General features: G+C 46.4%; 1 long non-coding RNA gene across 4 annotated transcripts; it reads right to left on the bottom strand.

Annotated features, from left to right (window-relative positions):
• Positions 1-1542: 1542 nt before the first annotated feature.
• On the bottom strand, positions 1543-22267 carry LOC110598374 (uncharacterized). Of its 4 annotated transcripts, none has more exons than XR_013425392.1 (6): positions 22113-22267; positions 20937-21033; positions 18610-18684; positions 18168-18299; positions 15014-15120; positions 1543-2894 (listed from the first exon to the last, which is right to left on the bottom strand). It is a non-coding gene; the product is annotated as an uncharacterized LOC110598374 (long non-coding RNA). The 4 variants fall into 4 exon arrangements; XR_013425391.1 differs by lacking the exon at positions 1543-2894 and adding an exon at positions 9723-10401; XR_013425390.1 differs by lacking the exon at positions 1543-2894 and adding an exon at positions 13194-13270.
• Between the last annotated feature and the right edge of the window lie 548 nt (positions 22268-22815).

Genomic DNA, 22815 nt, shown 5'->3' with positions numbered 1-22815 from the left:
TATTAGCCAGGGTTTTCCAAGGCAGACTGGAGGGAAGGATGTGTCTGGAGGCATTTGAGAGGGAACTTATTAAGGGACTTGGCTCCTGTGATCATGGAGACCAAACCCCGCGGTGGCGGGCATCTGCAAGCTGGTGACCCAGGGACCCTGGGGCGAAGGCCATGGAGTGGGGGACGTTGGTGGGGTAACTCTCGTTCTAAAAACTTGGGTGGGGGTGTCCCTGGTGAAAGCTGTGGAGTCCAGAGGCCAGAGAGACTGGGCATGGAAGCCCAGGAGGGTCTGGCCCATGGAGGACGGGCACCAGCTCTCCTCTGCAGGACTTGCTCGGTGCCCACCCACACCCAGGGTGGGACTCAGTGCAAACAGCCTCACTCCAACTGTCCCCGAATCCGGCCAAAGCCAGCCTTGCTCCTCATTGTCCTTTCTTCTCAGAACAAAACACATGAAGCTCACAGAAAACCTCCGTGTGTGTTCTAGAAACAGACGAAGAATGAATGAATGAATGAATGAATGAATGAATGAATGAACGCACGCCAGATCCCGCTCCCCAGGGCTCTAGGAGCCTTCCCATCGTGGAAGGGACTCTCTGGTAGAAGGTGCCACCAGCCGCCAAGTCCCCCGGGGCTTTCGGCCGCCTGCTTGGCTGTTACTATGGCAGCCACACACTGCAAACCAGTTTTCCCTGTTGCCCCAGGAGGATGTCACCCAAGGGAGGATGGCAGGCTGCATCACATGGCACCTGTGTGCTCTGCTCCGCCACACGCACCAGGTAGAGCGGCCACCCCAGCCGCAGATGGAGGGTGTGTGCTGGGGGATGGGCTGACGCACGACCCTGGTTCCCAGCTCTCCAGGTGGGCTGGAGCCCGAGGCTGGAGGAGGAGGAAGGTAAGTAGAAGAGGAAACAGCAGAAGGTAAGGGCACAGCTGGTGATGAACCAGAAGAGGAGTCTCTGCTGTGTGTGTGGGGGGGTGGGGGGGGGTGGATAGCTCTCTTCAAATATTCGAATTAGTGGGTCAGAGTGGGCTTAGAATGACTGGGGTCGGGGTGCGACAGGGCCAGCTGGGTCAGCCCAGCCCATGGGAGCATTGTCCCCATAGTAGATGTGTTGGCTCGGAGAGGACAATCGACAGGCAGGAATGAAACACCAAAGAGACACTTGAGGCACCAAGAGACCCAGGGTCTGCGTCTCTGTTACTGAATGTGGTAGAATCTGCCGGTCACTCCCTGAGATCCAATTTCCACCTCTTCCTTCCTAATAACCTACATTTTTACCATGCCTTTCCAGAATAAGGGCTGCTTTTCCCAGCCTCTTTTAAAACTAGGTGCATCCACAGGGTAAAACCAAGGCTAATGAACTACAACTGAAAGTACTGTGTTTAACTTCTGAGTCGTGTCAAAGGGAGGACATTCTTCCTCCACATTGCAGGATGAAGTGGGAATGTGATGACTGGAGCTCAGTAGCCATTTTGAGTCATGAGGTAGAAGTTCTCTGTTGATAAGGAGCTGGGGTTCTTGATGATATTCACCACTATTGAAACCATAGACTTCTTACCTTTCTCCTTTATTTATGTGAGAAATATATAAATTTGTGTTTTTGACAGACAACAATTACTAGGGTTTATGTGAAAATTTCAGATGAATCTATTCCCACCTAATATAATATAGAAAGTAAACACACATACATACACACACACACACACACACACACGCGCACACACACACACGAAGGAACAGCATTGAAATGAAGGGCAAAGACAACTCAACCTTCCTGTCTTCAGATCTTAGCTCCATGACTTGATTTTGGACCAATGCCGTATGCTCTTTGAGTCTCAGTTTTCAAACCGGTATATCAGAAACAGTAATAGTAACAATCGTGTAGGTTTGATTTGTTTATTTTTGGAGGGGATTAAATGAAAGAATATATTGACTTAAGGCCTAGGATTGTGGTTGGCCCGTGGTGAATAAACATTTGATGTGTGAAAGCTATTATCATTTTCTTAGTCTATTTTTCTATCCTATAATGAAACACCGGAGGCTGAGCATTTTATAAAGGGGTGTGCTACTGAGCTTTCCATTACTGTGACAAGATGCCTGAGAAAGTTGACTTCTTAAAGGAAAAAGTTGATTTTGGCTCACAACTTACTAAGTTTCAGTCCACTGTGGCTTGGCCCTGCGGCAGCACAGTACATCTCAGTGGGAATGGGTGCAGGGTCGGTGCTTACTTCATGTGGCCAGAAAACAAAGAGAGTGGGAAGAAGGGGCTAGAGTTCACGCCCTCATTGACCTAACTTCCTCCCACTAGGCTCCGCCTCTTAAAGGCACCACCACCTGTCCACACTGTCACAGTGAGGACCCTGCTGCCAGCACAGGAGCCCTTGGGGAAACACTCAGTCATGTCCTAACCATAGCATCGTCATCTAGGCCCAGCCTGCGCCTTGGTTCGCTCCCATGGTCCTTCTCTCCACACCAGGCGTTTCCTTGTTTCCTCATTTGATGCCTCCATTGGTGTCCCAGAAGATGAAAGGAAGCATCTAGGGCAAAAGGCAGTTTCTGTACGCAGAGTGGAGATGTTTTCCTGAAGACGCTCTGCTTTAAGGCACCGATGGAGAACGGGAATCGCGATTGGCTGTGTGTTCTGAGCACCTGCAGGGTTCTGGTCATTGGTGTTTGGACCCTGTGGAACTGTGCCTTGCCCATCCGCAAGCCATAAGTGGTGCTTAGGGAAAGGGCCGGCTTCCTCCCTGCTTAGGGGTTGTCTTTCTGCGTTTCTTCAGGAATCCAGTCTGGGAGTAGGGCTGGGCCTCTGTAGTCCCAGCTGCTCAGCCTACGGGCAGGAGGATCCCTTGAGCCCATGAGTTCAAGGCCACCCTGGGCAACATTGTGAGCCTCTAGTTCTTAAAAAAAAAGAAAAAAATTATAAAGAAGCAGAAGAAAGGAAAGAAAGAAAGGAGTCTGAGTTTGCACACCACCCGTCCATTCACTTCTTAGTTTCTGCAGTACAGAGAGGGTAAGAGAGGCCCGTCCCCTAGGATGCTCACAGCTTCCTAAGGAGGGCAGACCTATTTCCTGCACCCCTCTGGACGTGCCTCTTCTCATGTCTGGCTCTCCTGGCTGCGGGTGCCAGAGGATGAGTAAGAGTTTGTCAAGAATGAGAGCCGGGCGGCGCTTCTGGGAAGTTCTGCCCCGGTGCCGCCGGCACATGAATGGAAGGAGACACGCACCAAGTTACTCATGGAAGCACTGGGTGCAGCGTGGAAGCCCTGGAGCCACCAGCGGTCACTGCTTAGAACAGAGGGTAATCTCTGGATTTCCCCTAGTAGAACACTATGCAGCAAGAAAAAAGGACAAGCTTGCTTTCGGTGCACCGATAGGAAAGCTCCCCAGAGTGTACCATTAAGCCAAAAGAACAAGGAGCAAAGGGATGTATAATGGGTTGCTTTTGGGGTAAGAAGAGGTAGGAGAAGATAGCTATGTTTTCTTATGTTTACAGAAAGACTCAAAAGATAAATGAGGAATCTGTGAAAGCCATGATTTCCCAGGAGGGAGTAGGGTGAGAGAGGAGGGAAAGAGCTGGTGACGTCTGGGTGGGAGCAGTGCTTCCCAGTCATTCTTATCACCTGCTACAATATGAATGTGGAATGTTCCCCGAAGGCCCATGTGATGGAGGCTTGGCCGCCAGCCCACGCACTGCTGAGAGGAAGGAGGTGGAACCCTGAGGAGGCGGAGCCTAGTGGGAGGAAGTTAGGCCATTGAGGATATCAGGCGCCAGCCCTTCCTAACTCTCTTTGCTCCTCAGCCACAGTGAGGTGACCAACCTCCTCCACCACATGCTACCCCCATGAAGCACTGTGTGCCACCAGCCCAAAGGGACAGGCTAAAACCTCTGAAACTGTGAGACAAAATGAGTCTTTCCTCCTTTTAAGTTGCTTGTCTCAGGTAGTTTGTTACAGTGATGAACGGCTGACTAACACATCACCGGTTCCATGAAATAAAATGGGATGGAATAGAAGACGGGAAGGACACTGTCAGGAGAAAAACAGTTTATGCAGCAGCATTGAGAGGCCTGACAGAGAAAGTGGCCAGTTCTCCTCACTCGAGTCTAGTGTTCCTCTGGCTTCCAGAACTGGGCATCTTGGTGTTCTTTATTTCTGGCTATCAACTGGAAACTACACATCTAAATAGAAATATGTAGCTCTGGATGCTCTCTAAATACACACCTGTTTAAAAATACGTATGAGTGTGTACTTGCACACATAGAAGGCTCAGTGCAATACCCAATGATAGGGCACATCTCACCTAGGATAGGGGGGCTACTTGAGTAATTTTTCTAGAATACTGGTTTTCTTTCTTTCTTTTTTTTTGTTTTGGTATTGAGGATTGAACTCAGGGGCACTCAACCACTGAGCCACATCCCCAGCCCTGTTTTGAATTTTATTTAGAGACAGGGTCTCCCTGAGCTGCTTAGCATCTTACCACTGCTGAGGCTGGCTTTGAAATTGTGATCCTCCTGCCTCAGCCTCCCAAGCCACTGGGATTACAGGCGTGTGCCACAGTGTGTGGCTTAGAATACTGGTTTTCAAGAGGTCTAGCTATGTACCTCCTAAAGGAATTTTAAGAAAACCCTTCCCAACGTTTACAACTCAATCTCTAAAAAATTTATTTACCTATTTTTGCAGATCTGGAGATTCAACCCAGGGGTGCTTTATCACTGAGCTACATCCCCGGGCCCTTTTAATTTAAAAATTTTGAAGTTTGAGATAGGATCTCACTAAGGTTTCCAAGGTTGGCTTTGAACCTGTGATCCTTCTGCCTCAGCTTCCTGAGTTGCTGAGATTGCAGGTGAGTACCTGGATGCCTGGCAACACCTACATTATCCTAGGATAAGTTTAAGTAGTCGCAAACAATGTGCTTTGGGGCCTGCTACAAAATGTTGACATTTTAAAGTAAAAATGTTAACATTACTTTAGAATATGTGCCTAATGGGATTGAAATGCTATGCTCGATTTATTCCTGTTACATTGTAATTTTTTTTTCAAAGATTGAACCCAGGGGCACTGAACGACACCCCCCAGGCCTTTTATTTTATTTTATTTTATTTTCAGACAGGGTCTCACTAAGTCGCCCAGGCTGCTCTCCAACTTGTGCCCCTCCTGCCCCAGTCTCTCAGGTAGTGGGATTACAGGAACATGTCACCAGGCCCAGCCACCTGTCACATTTTTAATTACAGGAACAATTCTTACTAACATTCAGCAATTTTTCATTTCCCCTTTTCTCCTTTGAGTTCCTACGTCTATTCTATTTCTTTAAAGCTTTTTATTCTAAAATGAGAGTCTTTTACTAAACTCACATTTATCTCTATCAAATCTACAAGGGTTGGACTGGGGTTGTGGCTCAGCAGTAAAGCACTTGCCTCACATGTGTGAGACACAGGGTTCGAATCTCAGTATTGCATATAAATAAACGAACAAAATAAAGTTCTTTTGACAACTGAAAAATGCTTAAAAAAATCTGTGTCAATTGCAGCATTGTATTTTTTTTAAATTTCCCGTGACAAGTCATCAGAAGGTAAAAAAAAAAAAATCTCTCCTTCAGAATGAAGTTAGCACTGAATAGATAGCACAAAACTTATCAAAACAAAATATTTTAGTCTTCTTTTGCCTTCAGTAGGCCACAGACATTTGCAAACAGAACAGAAAGTCACCTGTGCTCCAGAGACTGTGCCTAGGCTGAGTGGACCTCTAGGCCTCAGGTGGAGCGCTCCCTGCCTTGCGGGAGGGGCCCTGGCTGCAGAGGCTGGCCTCTGCCTCCTGTGGGCCACCCCCTCCAGCAGGCCAGCTGGCCTCTGCCTCGGCCCAGGGAGGCACTACAGGGTTCCAAGAGAGCAGGTGGGATCAACGAAACTCTCAGGGGGATTCAAGATGGACTCCTCACTTCGGCTTCTTCCTATTGGCCAAAGCACCTCCTGAGGCCGCCAGGAGTGGCCTCAAGGTCACCTTGCAAGAGGCAGGCACAGGGGAGTGTGAGGAACTGGAGACCATCTGCGAGTCGGGGTACCCCAACTTTTACTAAGTGAAATAAAAAAACAATCATTCAACATAAAAAGTAGATTTTTAAAAATGAAAATCCATAAAACGAATGAGATGGACGGCAATCAGACCTTTCCTTAGCATTTTAGGGGAGAGAAAGGAATCCACGCTCAGAAACTGGTTGAGCAGCAAATTAGGAAATCTCTTTTTGGGGAAAGGAGAGGTGTCAGGGATTGAACTCAGGGTCACTGGACCACGGAACCACATCCCCAGCTCTGTTTTGTATTTTATTTAGAGACAGGGTCTCACTGAGTTGCTTAGAGCCTCGCTTTGGCTGAGGCTGGCTTTGAACTGTGATCCTCCCGCCTCAGCCTCCGGAGCCACTGGGATGCCAATCTTTTTTTAAAAAAATAAAAATTTTAAAATATTGGGGATGACTCTCCAGGATTAAATAAAATAAAAGGTGACTCTAAATGGAATAGGATTTTAGAAATAGTTTGATAACTCTCTTATTAAATAACATATTGCATTAGAAAGAAATCACGTGAAACTTTAATCCGGAGGGGTGGGTTTTTTTGCTAATGTATCTTGAAAAGGTTAAAAATTGTGAAAAACATTCCATTGTCCGTGAAGATGACCAGCGTCTATGAGCTATGAGGCTCCAGCTTCATTAGTGTGTTTTTCTTTGCAGCGAATGACACCTCCTAGGGATGAGTTTTAAGAACAGCTGCAAAGGATTTCTTGGTTTTAAAAACGTGGGGGAAAAGTCTTTTTTTAAAAAACAGTCTTGCAGCTGTCCCCTTGACTCGCTCTTGTAGGACAGCAGCTCCTCTCTTTCTCCCCCCTCCTTTCCCACCTCACCACCCCCAGGTGAGGAAGTGTGAGGGCCGATTTTCTGATGGAAAGCTGTTTTTCTCCATCCTATCCCTGAGTGTGGAATATGCCCACGTAGGGATATTCACAAATAAACAAACAGATACGTAAACCAGAGGACTCCCCAGAGCCCTGTGAGTTGAGGGGCCTTTGTGGGTCCTGGAGGGAGGCTCCCCTTTACTTTGCTGCCTGGAGATTTCCCGTCACGGGATCCTGAACCGTGGCAAGATGTGGGGGAACGGAGGAGGGGCTGGGGTGCCTTCTGGGGAGCAGGAGCAAGGCTATTATGAGCTCGGGGCACCCTCTCAGGCCACCTCCTGTGGGAAAGGGTGCACAGGGAGGTGGCCACCTGCAGGCTGACTCTCCCAGGAGTATCCCTGGAAAGATTCCCAGGAGCCGGAAACTGGAGCGTGCCCAGGGAGTCAGGGGATCTCTCTGGTGATCAGGGGCAACTGGGGGCTCTAAGAGCAGGCATTTCTTCGCAAAGAGGAGGATCTCACCCATCGTCAAGCATCGGCTTTGTGCAGGAGGACGGGGGACCAGCGCCCAGCCACTCTGAGAACTTTCACTGGGGATCACGTCCTGAGAAGCCACAGAAATTTCTTTCTAAAGAGAAATGCTTGACTTATGATGGCATTAAGGACCAGGAAACCCATCGTAAGTGGAAAATACTGCTGAGTTGAAAACGTGTTCCATACGCGGAAACCACTGGCCACCCTAGCTTAGCCTCATCGGCCTGCTTCATCACCAAGCCCCGGATAGCTCGTGCAGTTGACTGGATCTGTTTATTGGAAAACCGTGGGCTCCGGAGGTGTTTGCATTTACCTTCTCTTTGTGGGAATTCAAATTTAAAACAAAACACAATGTTGAAGCCATTTTTCTAACTTTAAAAAAAAATGTTGGTGCTCTTGGCGGGGAGATGCTGTCCCTCTCTCCCAGAGCGCGCTGGCTGTCTGCTCTAATACTGGTTCTTCCCCAGTCATCTGTGCCCTCGGCCACAGCTGGGCACCAGGCTGCCCAGGAGAGAGACTGAATTTCCCATGCTCCCTTGCACCTGGCTCTGGCCAGAAAGACAGCTCCGGGAAGCTCCGTGCAAGACAGTGGACACGTGCTTGGTTCCTCCTCTGCTGCTCCAATTCATTGTTCTCTGTTGTCTGTGGCTTGCCCCAAATCCTTTCCCACACGAGTGGCTAAAATCACGGTGGTTCACCGACGGCCTGTTGGTCGGTGGTCCTGTGCGATTACAAAGGAAGTGAAAATTCCTGTCACCCCGTGATGTGGTGACGTCGGTGGTGCATGGAGCAATGCACCGTTCAGAGGCCTGCCTGTGTGATGCTGGTGTCAACACACAGTGCGGTGAGGGTCAGCAGCCGTGTTCTTGTTCACACTGCCCTGTTGAGGGTGCACAGCTTCTGCTAGTGGAAAGTTTACGGGTGTTTACTGGTCTCCTGATGGCAGCAAGAGGCCACAAGAGCCATGGACCCGTCCACCCCCCAGGTTACTGTGAGTGCACTCTCTAGGATGTTTATACAATGACAAAACCACCGAACAATGCATTTCTTAGAACATGTCCCCATTGTTCAGTGACATGTGGCCGTAGTAATTTTTGTTCTACAATCTGGGAGTTTTACCACGTGGGTCTTGCCCAGTGTTATTGGACATGTCCAGCGGCAGGGGCCCCTCAGCTCTTGTCCACGAGGGGTCTCATTCTCCCACAGGCTCTGCGGGCTTTGTCACAACAGGCAGACTCAGGGTTTCAAGAGGGAGAGAGGAAGCTTCGGGATCCCTTAAGGGTCTGTAATTCATTCAGAGTCACATCTGCTATATTCTATTGGATTCAGGGACAGACCCCAGCTCCTGATGGAAGGAAAGACTTTTTGACTTTACAAAGGGGTTTAGACACAAAGAAGGAGGATTTGCTGAGGGACTGTTATTAAAAATGATCTATCCTACTTATGACTGGGATCTGGACGTGATGTCTGGAATTCAAGCTGCCATCTTAGACTTGTATGGAGGCCACATGCTAAGAATGTTGGAGCTGCATTCAGAAAAGACCCTGAGTCCCTGGGGGACCTTGTGAAGCTTCCTTAGGCACCTTGGACTCTCTACCTCCAGTGTGGTTTTGCATCACAAGTTTATAAACTCCTACATTATTTAAGTCATTGTCACTTGGGACTTCCTGTTGCTGGAAGCCAAATCGGATTCGAAATTCCACGTTTTCCAGTTCTCAGCCTCTCCTGCGTTTTTCAGCTCTAGTTACCAGCCTACGTTACCACCGCGTGGAGTTTTCTGCAGCTTCAGGGTTGGAGAGGGAGGGAGGCCGGGAACCTAGCACTTGGGGTGAACCATAATGCTACTTTGATGTCATTCCCTGTCCCCCTTGGACAGAAGGAGGCAGGTGAGCAGGAGGGAGGCTTCCATGGCACTGGGAAAGGTCAGGAATTATCACAGGCCCCAAGCTCTGCCTGGTCCCACATTGGTCAATGCCACCTCGACAGCTCACCGAGGGGAGGTCCCAGGAACCACAGCGGCGGGTCTGGGGACGTTCCAGACACACTGAGAAGGCCAAACGTGCCCACGCATAGCCGAGAGGATGAGTGGTTCGTTTGGATGTGGTCAGGAGTGGGCCTGCCCCCTGATGTAATGATAAGCTACGTATCTCAGGGTCCATCTGGAAACCATTTTTACATTTACATTATGAAGCGTTGATTCTGGAGCTGGGACTCTCTTGGCTCATCTGTTTGACATGTGCACAGGGTGGGTTTCGGAGATGAACAGCAGCTTTTCTCCTCCCCATCTCCCCACCCCACCCCCTGCCCTCAAGTTTTATGGTTGACTTTTGCGCTTTATTTATAACATGTCACATGCAGATACAGAGCAGGGCACTACCCAGAGGCCGGGCAGCGTGGATCATTTTACATATTCCCCACTCATAATTACTTTAGGCTGTTTTAAGTTTGCATTTTTTCTTTTCCTATAATGATACAGTAGACACAAAGTGTTAAGTAGAAACAGAAAGAGGCCCTCTACCTCTGACCCACCCCTCCCCAGGGCACCATCCCACCGCCCTCCTTCCCCCCAGGAGGGAACCCCGGGAGGGGGGAATCCCAGCATCATCCCCCCCCACCACCAGGGAAAAGCAGATTCATCTGGAGGTTTCCGCCACCCCTAGAGGCCAAGGGACCTCAAGTTGCTCATCTCACTTCTCTGTCTCCTCCCGTGGAATGGTACACCAACAACCCTGGGCCGCTAAGACGCATCTAGCTGCTTTTGAAGGAGCCTCCTGGGGGTCTGGGCCCTGGGCCCTGGCTCTGTGGCTCAGCTGAGTTTGGAGGCCTCGCTCCTGGGGAGTCTGAGCACTGCTTCGAGGCCTCCCATGGTGTGTGGTCTCCTTTGGTGTCACGGACTCCCGTTTCTGACCTGGGATGCTGCGTCTTGCTGACGTTTTAATGGCCTTTAGATCTCTCGGAAGGACATGCTGGTGAGACCAGGTGCAGAAAAACTAAGAGACAGCAGAATACAGTCTCGTTAAAAGGAGAATGTGGAACGGGGGCTGGAGCGCAGTGGTCGAGAGCTTGCCAGGCCTGTGTGTGAGACCCTGGGTTCCATCCCTGGCAACACTACCCCCCACCAGAAAGAGGAAAAAAAAATAGAAAAATACATTCAAGGTAAATTTGCCTGTTTTCCTAACTTTGCATATATTTGGGTCCAAATTTGTCTGTTAGTTTCATAAGTTTCTACCTCTCAATAAAGTTATGTGAAAACCCTCATTTATACCATTGTGTAAATACTCCTGCTATTGTTCCACTGAGACTCATGTGGTTAGCTGTGTTCCTGATGTCCTGTTTCCCCGGTTTATCCTCGATTTCCCAGAATTCGTTCTAATTTTGAAGAAATGCTTACTAAAAATCACCACTGCTGTGAAACCCATTCCCTGAAGGATGTCAAAAGACCCCTGTGAACTGGTAGCTGTCGTTAGGAGTTGGCTCTCGAGACACCAGAGACCTCCCACACCTCCCCCAGAGACCTCCCACACCGTCCTCCAAAACAGTGTTGGTGATCAAGTTGGGCCTTAGATTGTACTGATAGAAATTATTATGTTTATATTTGTAGAAAAGATCATATCTAAAAATGATACTTGCATAAAAAAGAAATTTACCCAAAGCACTGGGATTTACATCGTAGTTACTCTCAAATCTAGTATTCAGGATATTTATTGGTGTTCAAGAACAGTGTTATAAAACCTACCAGCAGAATTATGTGTGGACTTGGGCAAGTTGGGTTGAAGGTAAGACACCAAATCTCAACACTTCCCAATCTCAAGTCATATCCTCATGTGACTTTATATAATTATCTTCCTATTTTTCTGGAATTTAAGAACTTTTCAACATAAACTGTCATAATCTGCTTTAGCCTAATGGTAAGCAAAAATCTCTGTGAAACCAGGGACTTGATGTACTCTTTTCTTTCCCATTGTACACACACACACACACACACACACACACACACACACACACAGATATATATATATATGAAGTAAGAACATGCATAAAGAACTAAGTAACATGCATAAAGAACTGTAAAAGGCCCTCAGTAGCAGCTGTATGTGGCAGCTGAGGCAGAGATGGCTGGTCTCCTGGTGCAGGATGCCTCTTTCTTCACTGTAACAGAGCACTGACCTTCACCTGGGCACACACCTAAACTATGACATTTCCCAAGATCCCTTTAACCTATAACCACCAACTATGTTTTGGACTCCCATTTGGAGTAAACAAAATATTTGGTGAATTTCTAAGAAGCCCTTGTTTTGGTTCCAATTTAAATTCCAAAACTCAGGTTGGAATTTAATTGCCATGGTGACAGTGTCAAGGGGTGGGTCTTTAAGTCATGAGGGTTCCTCCTCCTTCACGAATGGGTTAGTGCTGTTATCACAGGGGTAGATTCCTGATAAAAGGATGAGTTCACTCCCTCCTCTCTGTCTTGCCCATATGCAAGTTTGCCCTCCGCCATGTTCTGATGCAGCGTGGAGGCCCTTGCCAGATGCTGGCGCCACGCTCTTTGACTTTCTAGCTTCTAGGGCCATAAATCAAACCTCTATGCTTTACAGATGATTCAGTCTCCAATAATTTGTCATAGCAGCAGAAAATGGAGCAAGATATCCTCCTAGGATTAAAGAAAAAAAACCAGACATGCACTTTGGCAACTTCCTTCATTCTGATCATTCAAACTTGGACGGAATGTCAACCATCTTGAACCACGAAGATGAGGGCTGTCTCCAAGGGATGGCAGAACCAGGAGCCAGGAGGCCAAGTTCTTGATAACTGTCTAGGACTACCATTGTGGTCCTGGACTACCTATCTGGATTTCTTTCACATGAGGGAGAGACAAACTTCACTGTGAAATCACCACCTCTTAGGAGTCTCTGTCCCTCTCAGCTGAATATAATCCTAGTGGATACCATATTATGTCCGTGGGTGGATGTCATCGTGAGCTGGGGCTGTGGTATAGGTAGAACTGGTCGTTTATTTTTTGTGAATTTTGCATGATGTCGAACATCATATTAGCAGCTTGTAGGTGGCCATGGTGGGGAGTATTTACACTACTGAAATTGGCAAGTGCTGCAAGACTGTCAGGGCTTTTTCTTTCCTCTGAGAGATCCAATTACTGACCACTTACTATTTACCCTGACATCGTTGATGGAATTAAAATATGACCCATAAACGTTTGATGATGTAGTGAGGTGATCTGACTCCTTCATTTGCTCTCAGTTTGTTCAAACTGAAAGTTGGGGCTACATCGGCCCCTGCATCCTTATTTTCTGGCTCTGATCGTGAGCAGAGCAAGCTTGAATGGGCTTTGGAGATCTGATGTGCTCAGGGCCCAACAGGTTGATAATAAGAGAGCCTGCTTATGCCTTCCCATGACAATGATGATCAGGAAAGGTAAAATATCATTCCGACTTTGTCATCAGATGCTTAATACGTTCAGGCTCACATACATATGATTAACCTAACTACTGTTTTGTTTTGTTTTTTTTTTAAAGATGGGAACAGATAAATGGGTAGTAGACCCGCCCACATTTAGCATATACTCCTGTATCACAACCAAGTATACCTCCACAATACATGCTGCATTGATGAAGCATAAATATAAACATTTCACATGAATGAAGCTAATGAGTTTGAATCTTTCAGAGTCATATCTTACCTTTTTTATTTTTCTTGATTTTTTTATTAGAAAGTATGTATTGACCTGTTTTCTGTTGTTAATAACTGAATACCACAGTTGGGTAACTACACAGAAAAGAGGTTTATTTTGGTCTATGTTTCTGGAAGTTGAAGATCAAGGGACTGCATCTGCATGACAGCTTTCTTGATAGCAGAATCCCAAGGGTGAAAAACATCACACAGCAAGAGATAGGGAATGCATGTGAGAGTGTGTATCTTTTCTGATCTCTCTCCCTCTTCTTATGAAACCACCAGGATTCAATCATGGGAGCCCCACTCTGATAACCTTATCCAATCCTAACCACCTCCCAAGGCTTTGTCCCTAGGCACCATAGTCAGATCAAGATTCCACCCTCTTCCTATATCACAGCAGGGACTAAATTTCAACTTATGAAACACAGCTGGATGTGTTTGTTAGCTTTCCAACACTGTGACAAAATACCTGAGGTAAGCAACTTGAAAGGTTTGTTTTGGTGGGGAATGTTGATACCAGGAAGGTGATTTGAGGGATAGAAGATATATAGAAACTCTACTGCTTCCCAGATTTTCTGTGAACCTAAGACTGATTTTAAAGATAGTCTTTAAAAAAAAAAAAGACAGTCTTTTTTTGGTTCACAGTTTTGGAGGCTTCAGTTCACCAATGATTGGCCCTACTACTTTTGGGCCTTTGGTGAGACATTGCATTGTGAGGGGAACATGTGAGGGGAACATTTCTTGGCCAGGGAGCCTAATTTTTACAGACTAATTCTTCAATCTTGGCCTCTGGGTCAGTGGGGATTCCTGTGTGTCCCTGGTTGTCCTGCTCCACCATTTGCATAGGATATTAGGGTTGGGTGGGGCTTACATCTCTTCTTGTTACATTTTCTTTGACAGCTTCATTGAGATATATAATTCACATGCCATACAGTTCTCCAACTAAAAGTGCATGATACAATGGGTTATTAGCATATCTACATCTACATATCTACCGTCACTACAATCAAGTTTAGGACATTTTTGTTACCCTAAAAATAACTCCCAGTGTGGCTCCCAACTAGTTGATATCCTGGAAGAGGCAACACTGTGCAGACGGCAAAGAGATTGGTGGTTGCTGAGCGTAAAGGGAGGGAGGGATGGGCAGACAGCATGTGGGGTGTTGAGGGCAGTGCAGACTCTCTGCATGACTCTATCCTGGAGAACATTTGTCCAAACCCATAGAATGTTCAACACCAGGAGCGAACCCCAATGTACACCGTGGACAGTGGGGGCATCTAGATGTGTCCATGTAGGTTCTTTGATTCTAATGAATGTGCCGCTCTGGTGGGGAATGTTGGTATCAGGAAGGTGATTTGTGGGGCAGAAGATATATAGAAACTCTAACTGCTTCCCAGATTTTCTGTGAACCTAAGACTGCTTTTAAAGACAGTCTTAAAAAAAAAAAAAAAGAAAAAGAAATCCCATACCCACTAGCAGTCACCTCTCCTCTTCCCAGCTCCAACAACCTCCGGTTTCTCTCCATTTCCGTGGACCTGCCTGTTCTAAGCATCTCATGTAAATAGAACCATGCAGCATGTGATCTTTTGCTGCTGGTTTCGTTTATTTAACAGTGTTTTCAGGGTTCACCCATGTAATGGCATGTATCAGTGCATCATTATTTATTCATTTGCCAAACAAGCATCCACCACTGTAGCACATTTCATGTGTGCATTCATCACTTGATGAACACTTGGGCTGCTTTCACTTGCCAGCTACTATGAATAAAACCACTCTGGATATTTATGCAGGAGCTAGTCTATGGACATATGCTTTCATTTCGTTATTTTGGATACAATGGAGTGGCATTTCTGGGTCATGTGGTTTGACCTTCTGAGGACCCGGCAGAGTGTCTAGGAAATCTTCCCATCTTACCTTCCTCCCAGTCAGGCATGGCAATTCCAGTTTCTCCAGCTTCCCCAGCACTTGTTATTATGTGCCTTTTTACTTCCAATCATGCTAGCACTTCTGGTTACTTCTTGCTGCATTAAAAAAAAATGATAGCTACACGTGGCAGAGTTTAACAAACGGTTTGGGGCTGACCGTGGGTGGCTGGGGAGAGGCCTCCCTGTACAGCAAACAACCTAAAATTAAGTGCTGACATGGGCCCCTCTGGCTGGCTGAGTTTCCTCTTTGGGACCTGTGGTCTCGCTCTCTGTGCAGGCCCCCTCTTCTCTTCCATGGCCACTCATTTCTGGGCCCCTGACTCTTGCTCTGGGACTCACGATTCTTCCCAGTCTGTCACATAGAACCATTTTAGCTCCCCAATATCACACTTATCCACTAGACTTGCCCCCAAACTACCTTTCCACAACCAAACAACTGCTAAAATGGATTCATTCATTCATTCATTCTTCTTCTTCTTTTTTCTTTTGGAGGGGGATTTGACTCCAGTATTTTCCCCTCTGAAAATTTCCACACAATCAACACACACACACACACACACACACACACTCACACGCACACACACACTCACATCCCAATAATAAAGTTACAGAAAGAAGAATAAAACCCTCTCTCTCCTCATCCCAGCCCATTCCCCCCCCCAAAAACAGACAAAGGCAACTATCTCGTGAGTATTTTCACTATTCTCAAGAGCTGAGATAAATAGGCATGTGTGTGCGTAGCATCTTATCATGCCGGACACTGGTCTGCAACTTTTATCTTTTCATTAATAATATGTGATAACAGACCTAGGTACAAGTTCAGTTCATCCCATTTAATAACCTGTGCAGTCTACACTGTGGGTTTAGCATGATTTGCTCACCCATTTCCTAATGGTGGGCATCTCGATTGCTCACAAGCTAGCACCATTGCTACCGTCCATCATCAGCAATGATAATGGGCCCCTGACTCTTGCTGGGGTGAACTCCTTTGACAGGTACCTTTGTCTACCAGGCTGGGACTGAGATGAGGCAAATGAGCGCCTCACTACTCCAAGCATTTGCAGGACCCTGGTAATGAGCACCTCCTTGCATTTGGCTCCCAAGTCCCACCCTTCTTTCCAGATCTTGGTCCCATCCCTATTACCTACTATATACTGCCACCTCTCTTAGAAATGAGTGGAATGAACCACAGTCTTAACCTTAGTTATCCCAAATATGGAGTTGCTTTTCCCTTCCCCACTGAATTGGAATGAAACCTTATTCTATATTAAGTCCGTACACATGCTCTAATTTGTTCCATTAAATCCATTTATTTTTACTAGGTGAGAGCCATATTGTATTTGTCTGTAAAACTTTATAGTAAGTTTTAACATGTAGCAGGCCAAGATCTCAACACCTACTAATCTTTTTCAAAAACGTTTCAGCCATTGTTTAAAATATATTTTTCCTACTCAACTTTTAGAATCATTTGGACCAGTTCCACCGATTTTAAACTTCTAGAAAGTATTTTGGCCCTCTCCTCTGCACGATCTGGTCTGCGGCAGGGGCTCCCTGCTTTCCCAGCCTCTTCTGGTTTCTCCTCCATTTCCTGCCACAGATGTTTTCCTAGAGACATCTAAGGCATGCCCACGCTGCTCTCCTTGTCTGTTTCTTAGGACGTGGACGAATACACTTGGTAAGGGTGGACGCCCTCCCTGCCCCATTTCACAGATGCAGTAACTGAGCCCACCTCACAGGATTCTGTCTGCACTACCTCTCCGTCCCTAGGCACCTGCCGTGATAGGGAGCATCTTTGCAGCTTCTCTTTGTTCAGACTGTGTTTTATAATTAATATTGTGGAAAAAGAGGGTCTTTTTTAGGAATTTTCTTTGAGATAGTAAATTCATATCCCTGTTCTCTGATTTATTCTCTGTTTGGCTCTCAGGGCTAACATTTTTTTTCACATTTTACTTATTTATCTTGTTTATTGTCTGATGCACAATTACTGGATGAATAAGTGAACTAGCTCCCCCACTTTTGTTCCCTCTGCTCTCCAAGTTGGATAGCTGATGTCAGGGATCATCTTGCCATTTATCTTGTGGCATCTTGGAATGCTTCTCAATTGGAAGCTCCTTGAGGGCAGGTGAGACTGAATGAGGGACTTCCAAGTTCATCCTAGGTTGTGTTCGGAAGGTGTGGTGGGACCGTGGAAAGCGCACCCTCCTCATTCTGCTCCCCCATGGCTAGTTTTAGAGGGGGTGGTCCAGCTTGGAAGGGATTCAGATTGTAATTCATGAAGAGTCAGCAGATAACCAGTGGTGAATCCAAATTTCCAGGTAAATAGGTATGAGGCAGAACCAAGTAGGAACCATGTGCTAAGTCAGGTGGCCACACAGTCAACCATTAGGACAGAATCAGGGTGACATTGTACTTTAAAAGAAAAGAAGAGGGGCTGGGGTTGTGGCTCGGTGGTAGAGCGCTTGCCTAGCCTGTGTGAGGCACTGGGTTCGGTTCTCAGCACCTCATATAAATAAATAAAATAAAGGTCCATTAACAACTAAAAAAAATATAAAAAAAAAAAAAAGAAGAAGAAGGGGCCAGAGCATAGGAAGGAGGCAGATACCCTAGAGCTGTGGGTACCAGTGACAGCCCCAGGCTGGGCTGGGAAAGGAATCCCTTCCTGCTCCTCCTTCGGGGTCATAGGGCGCCCTCCTCCTCTCCCTTGATTGAAGGAATGGGGCTGGTTTAGCACCTTGTGGAGTTGGGTCTCTGCCCCAAATGTTACTGAACAACCTGGTGTTGGTTGATACTTAGTGACACATTTACTTTATTGAAGTCAAAGTATGACAAGTTTACAGTATTAACTTTCAGTGGGTTCCTGTGGTACCAAGGCTCTGCGGACAAGTCTGGCAAATTAAACCCTTATGCCGCCTTCAACTCCTTAAAAAAAAAAAGAAAAGAAAAGAAAAGAAAAGAAAGCTTATTTTCAGATTTCAAAGAAAATGCATGCGATTGTCTACAGACTTTCATGTTTAAATCACATTTGCAGATGGAATGTTTTGAGAGGCAGGAAAAGAAATTGTAAAGTTGTTTGTTCATTCATTCATTGTATTAAGTGTCTATTAGATGGGCTCACTAGACAGATATAGAACTAGGGATCTTACTTCAAGGAAGAAAATGTTGCAGGAGCAGACAAGTAATGCATTTCTTGAGAATTCTTCCAGCTCTCAGGTGATGGATTAGGTCTTCTCTTTTGATAAATGGCTCTTGAGCACCTGAGATGTGTCTTGTCCAAACTGAGATGTTCCATAATTTTAACAAAAACATTGGATTCCAAGGAGTTAGCATGGGAAAAAATCCATAAAATATATCACTGATAATTTTTAATATTGACTGTATGTCCAAATGATAATATTCAAATTACAATGGGTTAAATAAAATGTATTACTGGGCTGGGGCTGTAGCTCCGTGGTAGAGGGCTTGCCTAGCATGAATGAGGCACTGGGTTTGACCCTCAGCACCACATGAAAACAAACAAATAAAATAAAGGCATTCTGTCCATCTACAACTACAAAACATATTACTGATGGAAGTGGTGGTGCCCACCTGTAATCCTAGTGGCTCAGGAGGCTGTTAGGAGGACTGCAAGTTCAAAGCCAGCCTTAGCAACTTAGCGAGGCTCTGTCTCAAAAAAAAAAAAAAAAAAAATGCTGGAGATGTGGCTAAGTGCCCCTGGGTTCAATCCCCAGCATAAATAAATAAATAAGTCAGTAAAATTAATTTTAAGGCTGGGGCTATACAGCTCATTGGTACTTATTTAGCATGAATGAGGCCCTGGGTTCCATTCTCAGCAGTGTGTGTGTATACACACACACACACACACACACACACACACACAGAGATACACACACAGATACACAGACACACACAAATTAATTTCTCCTGGGAGCTCTTTACTTTTAATGTGAGTACTACCAATCTTAAAACCTTGTACACTTGTACAGTAAACCCCCGGTATCCATGGGTTCTATATCTTCATAATCAACCATCTGTAGATCAAAAATATTCAGAAAAAATAAAATTGTGCCTGTCCTGAACACTTTCAGACTTTTTTCTTGTTGTTATTCCCTAAACAATATGTTGTAAGAGTTACTGACATAGCACTTACATTGTATTACGTACACCTAGAGATTATTTGAAGTCAAGAGAGCTGTGTTCACAGTTTACAGGCAAATAATATGCCATTTCCTAGGGGATTTCAGCATCTGAGGACTTGGGGACCTGAGGGGTCCTGGAATCCATCTCCCTCAGAGTTCATTTCCATCTTCAACTTTCTGTGAAGATTTTAAAGTCTTTATATATTTAATGGAGACACCAATGGCTCTATTCAAGGAAGATTTGAAGAGTTTCTCAATTTAGGGAAATTTTGTTGGAAAGCTGGGATTTTGTTCTCCCAGAAGATAAGCTCTAAACAAGGGCACGCGGGTGTGGGAATGGAAGATGGAGGCTGTGGCTGTGGGGTTGTAGGTCAGATAATGCCATCTAGTCTCTGTTGGAAGGTCCACGCTAAACTAGCACTGTGTCAGGTTCCTTCTGCCAATTAGGGCAAGAGTTCAGGGGGGAAACAAAACAAAAAAGCAAAAAACACTTCTAAATGCAGTGTCCTGACTTGTGGGAGTCCCAGGGACTGAGTTCCCAAGGCCGGGGAGCAAGCCCAGATGAGAGCACTTTAACTCAGATTCATAATTAAAAATAGAACTCCACGAAAATAACGTCCCCGAGTTTCTTTGAGCCCGGAGCTCACCAGCTTTTAGGGAATATGTTTAAAAAGTAAAATTATATTAAATGCAGAGAAATGCTCATCAGAGTAGCTAGAGGCTCCTTTTCCCCTAAGTGGATTGAGCTGCAACTGAATGACAGCCTCTCAGTCTCAGGGCTGTCTGCCCACCAAGAGCCACGTGGGAAACAGGCCCTCGGATGGTTATGCAAGGTGTGATCCACAGAGCCCTAAGGACTCTGTGTAGGGTGCCCGGGGAAGGGGGGGGTCCCCCAGGCTGGAGTAGGGGCGTCCTGTAGGGGAAACAGTCCCTTCTCCCTCGATTCTCATTTTGCAGTCATTGATCCAGACACGGGATTATTTAAGCACATTAGATGACCTTTGAAATGTAAATTTGAAATCTACAAAAATGAGGAAGTTGACCATTGAGACGAAAATGCAATATCATACTTTAACCTTGTGTCACATTCAAGGGACTTTCTAGAAAAGAGTTTGGGGTAAGATCCTCCAAAGCTGAGTTTCCTTTTGTGAAGGATTCCAGTCAGTTGGTTGCTTTTTTTCTAGTAAATCCTGACATACCAGGTGATTTTATTTCATTTTTCATATATATATATTATCCAGCAAGGAGAACTCTGACCACTGTTTTCTCCGTTCAATATAAAGATGTTGTTCACAGAATTCACCTGTGGCACCACAATCCCATTTCAATGTATCCCCTGTACAGCGCAGTAGGAATTTGAGCTAATTTACAGTAGGTGCTTGTCTATTATACCTCTACCATTAAAAAAACAAAGACAATTTAAGCAAATTTATTTACCACATGTTTGGAGCAGAACACCATTGACAGTCTTGGGGCTCAGTGGGGTACGAGAAAAAAGAACAAAATAGCTTTTTTTTTTTTTAATCCTGGGGGATTTTATATTTAAATATGGGCTTTTTAGATAAATACAAGGCAGAGAGGATAATGAGTATCACATTGCCTTTTCCTTTTGTCAAAACTATTTTTTAAAAATTTATAGTGGGGCTCGGGAGATAGCTCAGTTGGTAGAGTGCTTGCCTCCCATGCACAAGGCCCTGGGTTCAATCTCCAACACCCCCCCACACACACACTCACACACAAAAGGTGAATATTGAGGCTGGATGCAGTGGCACATACCTGTAATCCCAGTGGCTCAGGCAGCTGAGGCAGGAGTATTGAGTTCAAAGCCAGCCTCAGCAAAAGCGAGATGCTTAGCAACTGTGTGAGACCCTGTCTGTAAATAAAACACAAACTAGGGCTGGGGAAGTGGCTCAGTGGTTGAGTGCCCCTGAGTTCAATCCCCAGTACCCCCGGCCAAAAGTCAGTAAATAAATAATTTTAAATTTATAAACAATAGAAATGGATTGCTCATGGTTCTTCTTCATGAAGGCTAGGAAGCTCAAAATCAAGAAGCCAGGAGATTTAGGTGATGATCAGATTCTCATAGGTCTGCTTCTATCTATATCCTCCATGGAAAGAGAAGGGACAAAACCGTTCCCTCCAGCCTCTTTTTAAAAATTTCTATTATGTAGATGTGTGTATATGGACACGTGTGCTTGTGCGTGTGGATTTATTTCTTATCTTTGCAGTAGTAGAGATAGAACCCAGGGTCTCACCTTGCTGGGCAAGCACTCTGTCACTATGTTGTACCCCCTGAACCCCTCCATTTTTTTTTAAGATACATAAATGTCGACACTATTTTCAGTCTCGACGGATTCAGCAGTTGAGGCATCCTGAGATCCCTCTGGGTCCCCCTTTCCTTTGCTGCTAAATGTTCCGAGGTGTGGCTACACTTTTTACCTCTTGGCCTTTCCTCTAGTGGTCACTCAACACAGTTTAGTCAGCCCATCAACATTTACTCCCTCGGCCGTGGAGTCAGACAGTTGGGTGGAAGCCTCACTTGCAAGCTGTGTGACCCTGGGCAAGTTCTCCCCGTCTTCCTAAACCTCATCTGTGAAACAGGCATAAAAGTGGTGCCAAGTCCCAGCGCTGGGTGAGGATTAAAAGAGATTATGCACATAATGCCCTTAGCCCAGAGCCTGGCATGCTGCAAATCGTGACTACATTTATTATCTCTTTCCTGCCAACCGCACCCTGGCTTCGCACACAGCACCGTGCCAGGAAAGGTGATTCCAGAAGCCCGAACATCTCTGGGAGCCCTGCCCCACCCTCAGACCCACACAATCGGAATCTCTGGGGATGGACCTCGGCCATCTGTGCTGATGACAGGCTCTGGAGGCCAAGGGCAAGAGGCATCACCCACAGATCCCGGCTTCCCCCCACCTCCCGGAGATTCTGCACATGGGCACACACCTGACTCTCTCCTGCTGCCCCACCTCATTCCTGGGAACAGTCTGGCTCAGGTGTGGGAAGAAACTGAGGTGGATTCTGGGAAACGGCTGTTGACTCAGGACTTCCGGATGGGTAGACCCGGGTGTGGAGGGCTCTTGGCCCTGCCCTCAGCACAGCTGACAGGAAGGAGAACTGAAAGAGGATTAGGCAGGCCCTAGCGGGGAGGGAGGCGGGCCTGAATCCCTTGCAGGAAGGTGAGGCCTCTCAGCCCTCAGGATGCAATTCACCTACTAGAGCTCCACGGGGTGCTCCTGGGGAGGAGCAGGGAACTGCCCTCCCCCTCACACCCCAGTCTCCCACAGTGGCCTCCAGCAAGGCCAGTGTCCCACCTGCTGTACCTGGCTTCCTCCGTGGCTGTACCAGAAAGACCCCCCCCACCCCCCCCACCCCCCACCCCCGTCACCCCATCATTCCAACCAACGTCGACCCCAACCTTGATCTCCACCCATTTTAGTCATAGCCAAGGGAGTCTCGTCTTTGCCAAACTTGGGAAGTCCTGAGCTCCCTCGGGCCAGGGTTTTACTCATCCCCTTGCAGCTGGGCCCTGTCTGGAGGTTGGGGCTACAGCTTGGGATCAGGTAGACCTGCCCACATCTAGCATCCCCGACTCCAGGTCCCTGGGACCCTGATAATAGGCCCCAGACTGATTTCCTTTCTTCTGATC

Source organism: Ictidomys tridecemlineatus, chromosome 8, assembly GCF_052094955.1.
Source record: "Ictidomys tridecemlineatus isolate mIctTri1 chromosome 8, mIctTri1.hap1, whole genome shotgun sequence".
Taxonomy (NCBI): domain Eukaryota; kingdom Metazoa; phylum Chordata; class Mammalia; order Rodentia; family Sciuridae; genus Ictidomys; species Ictidomys tridecemlineatus.
Note: the sequence above shows the minus strand (reverse complement) of the source record. Positions and strands in the feature narration are given on the sequence as shown.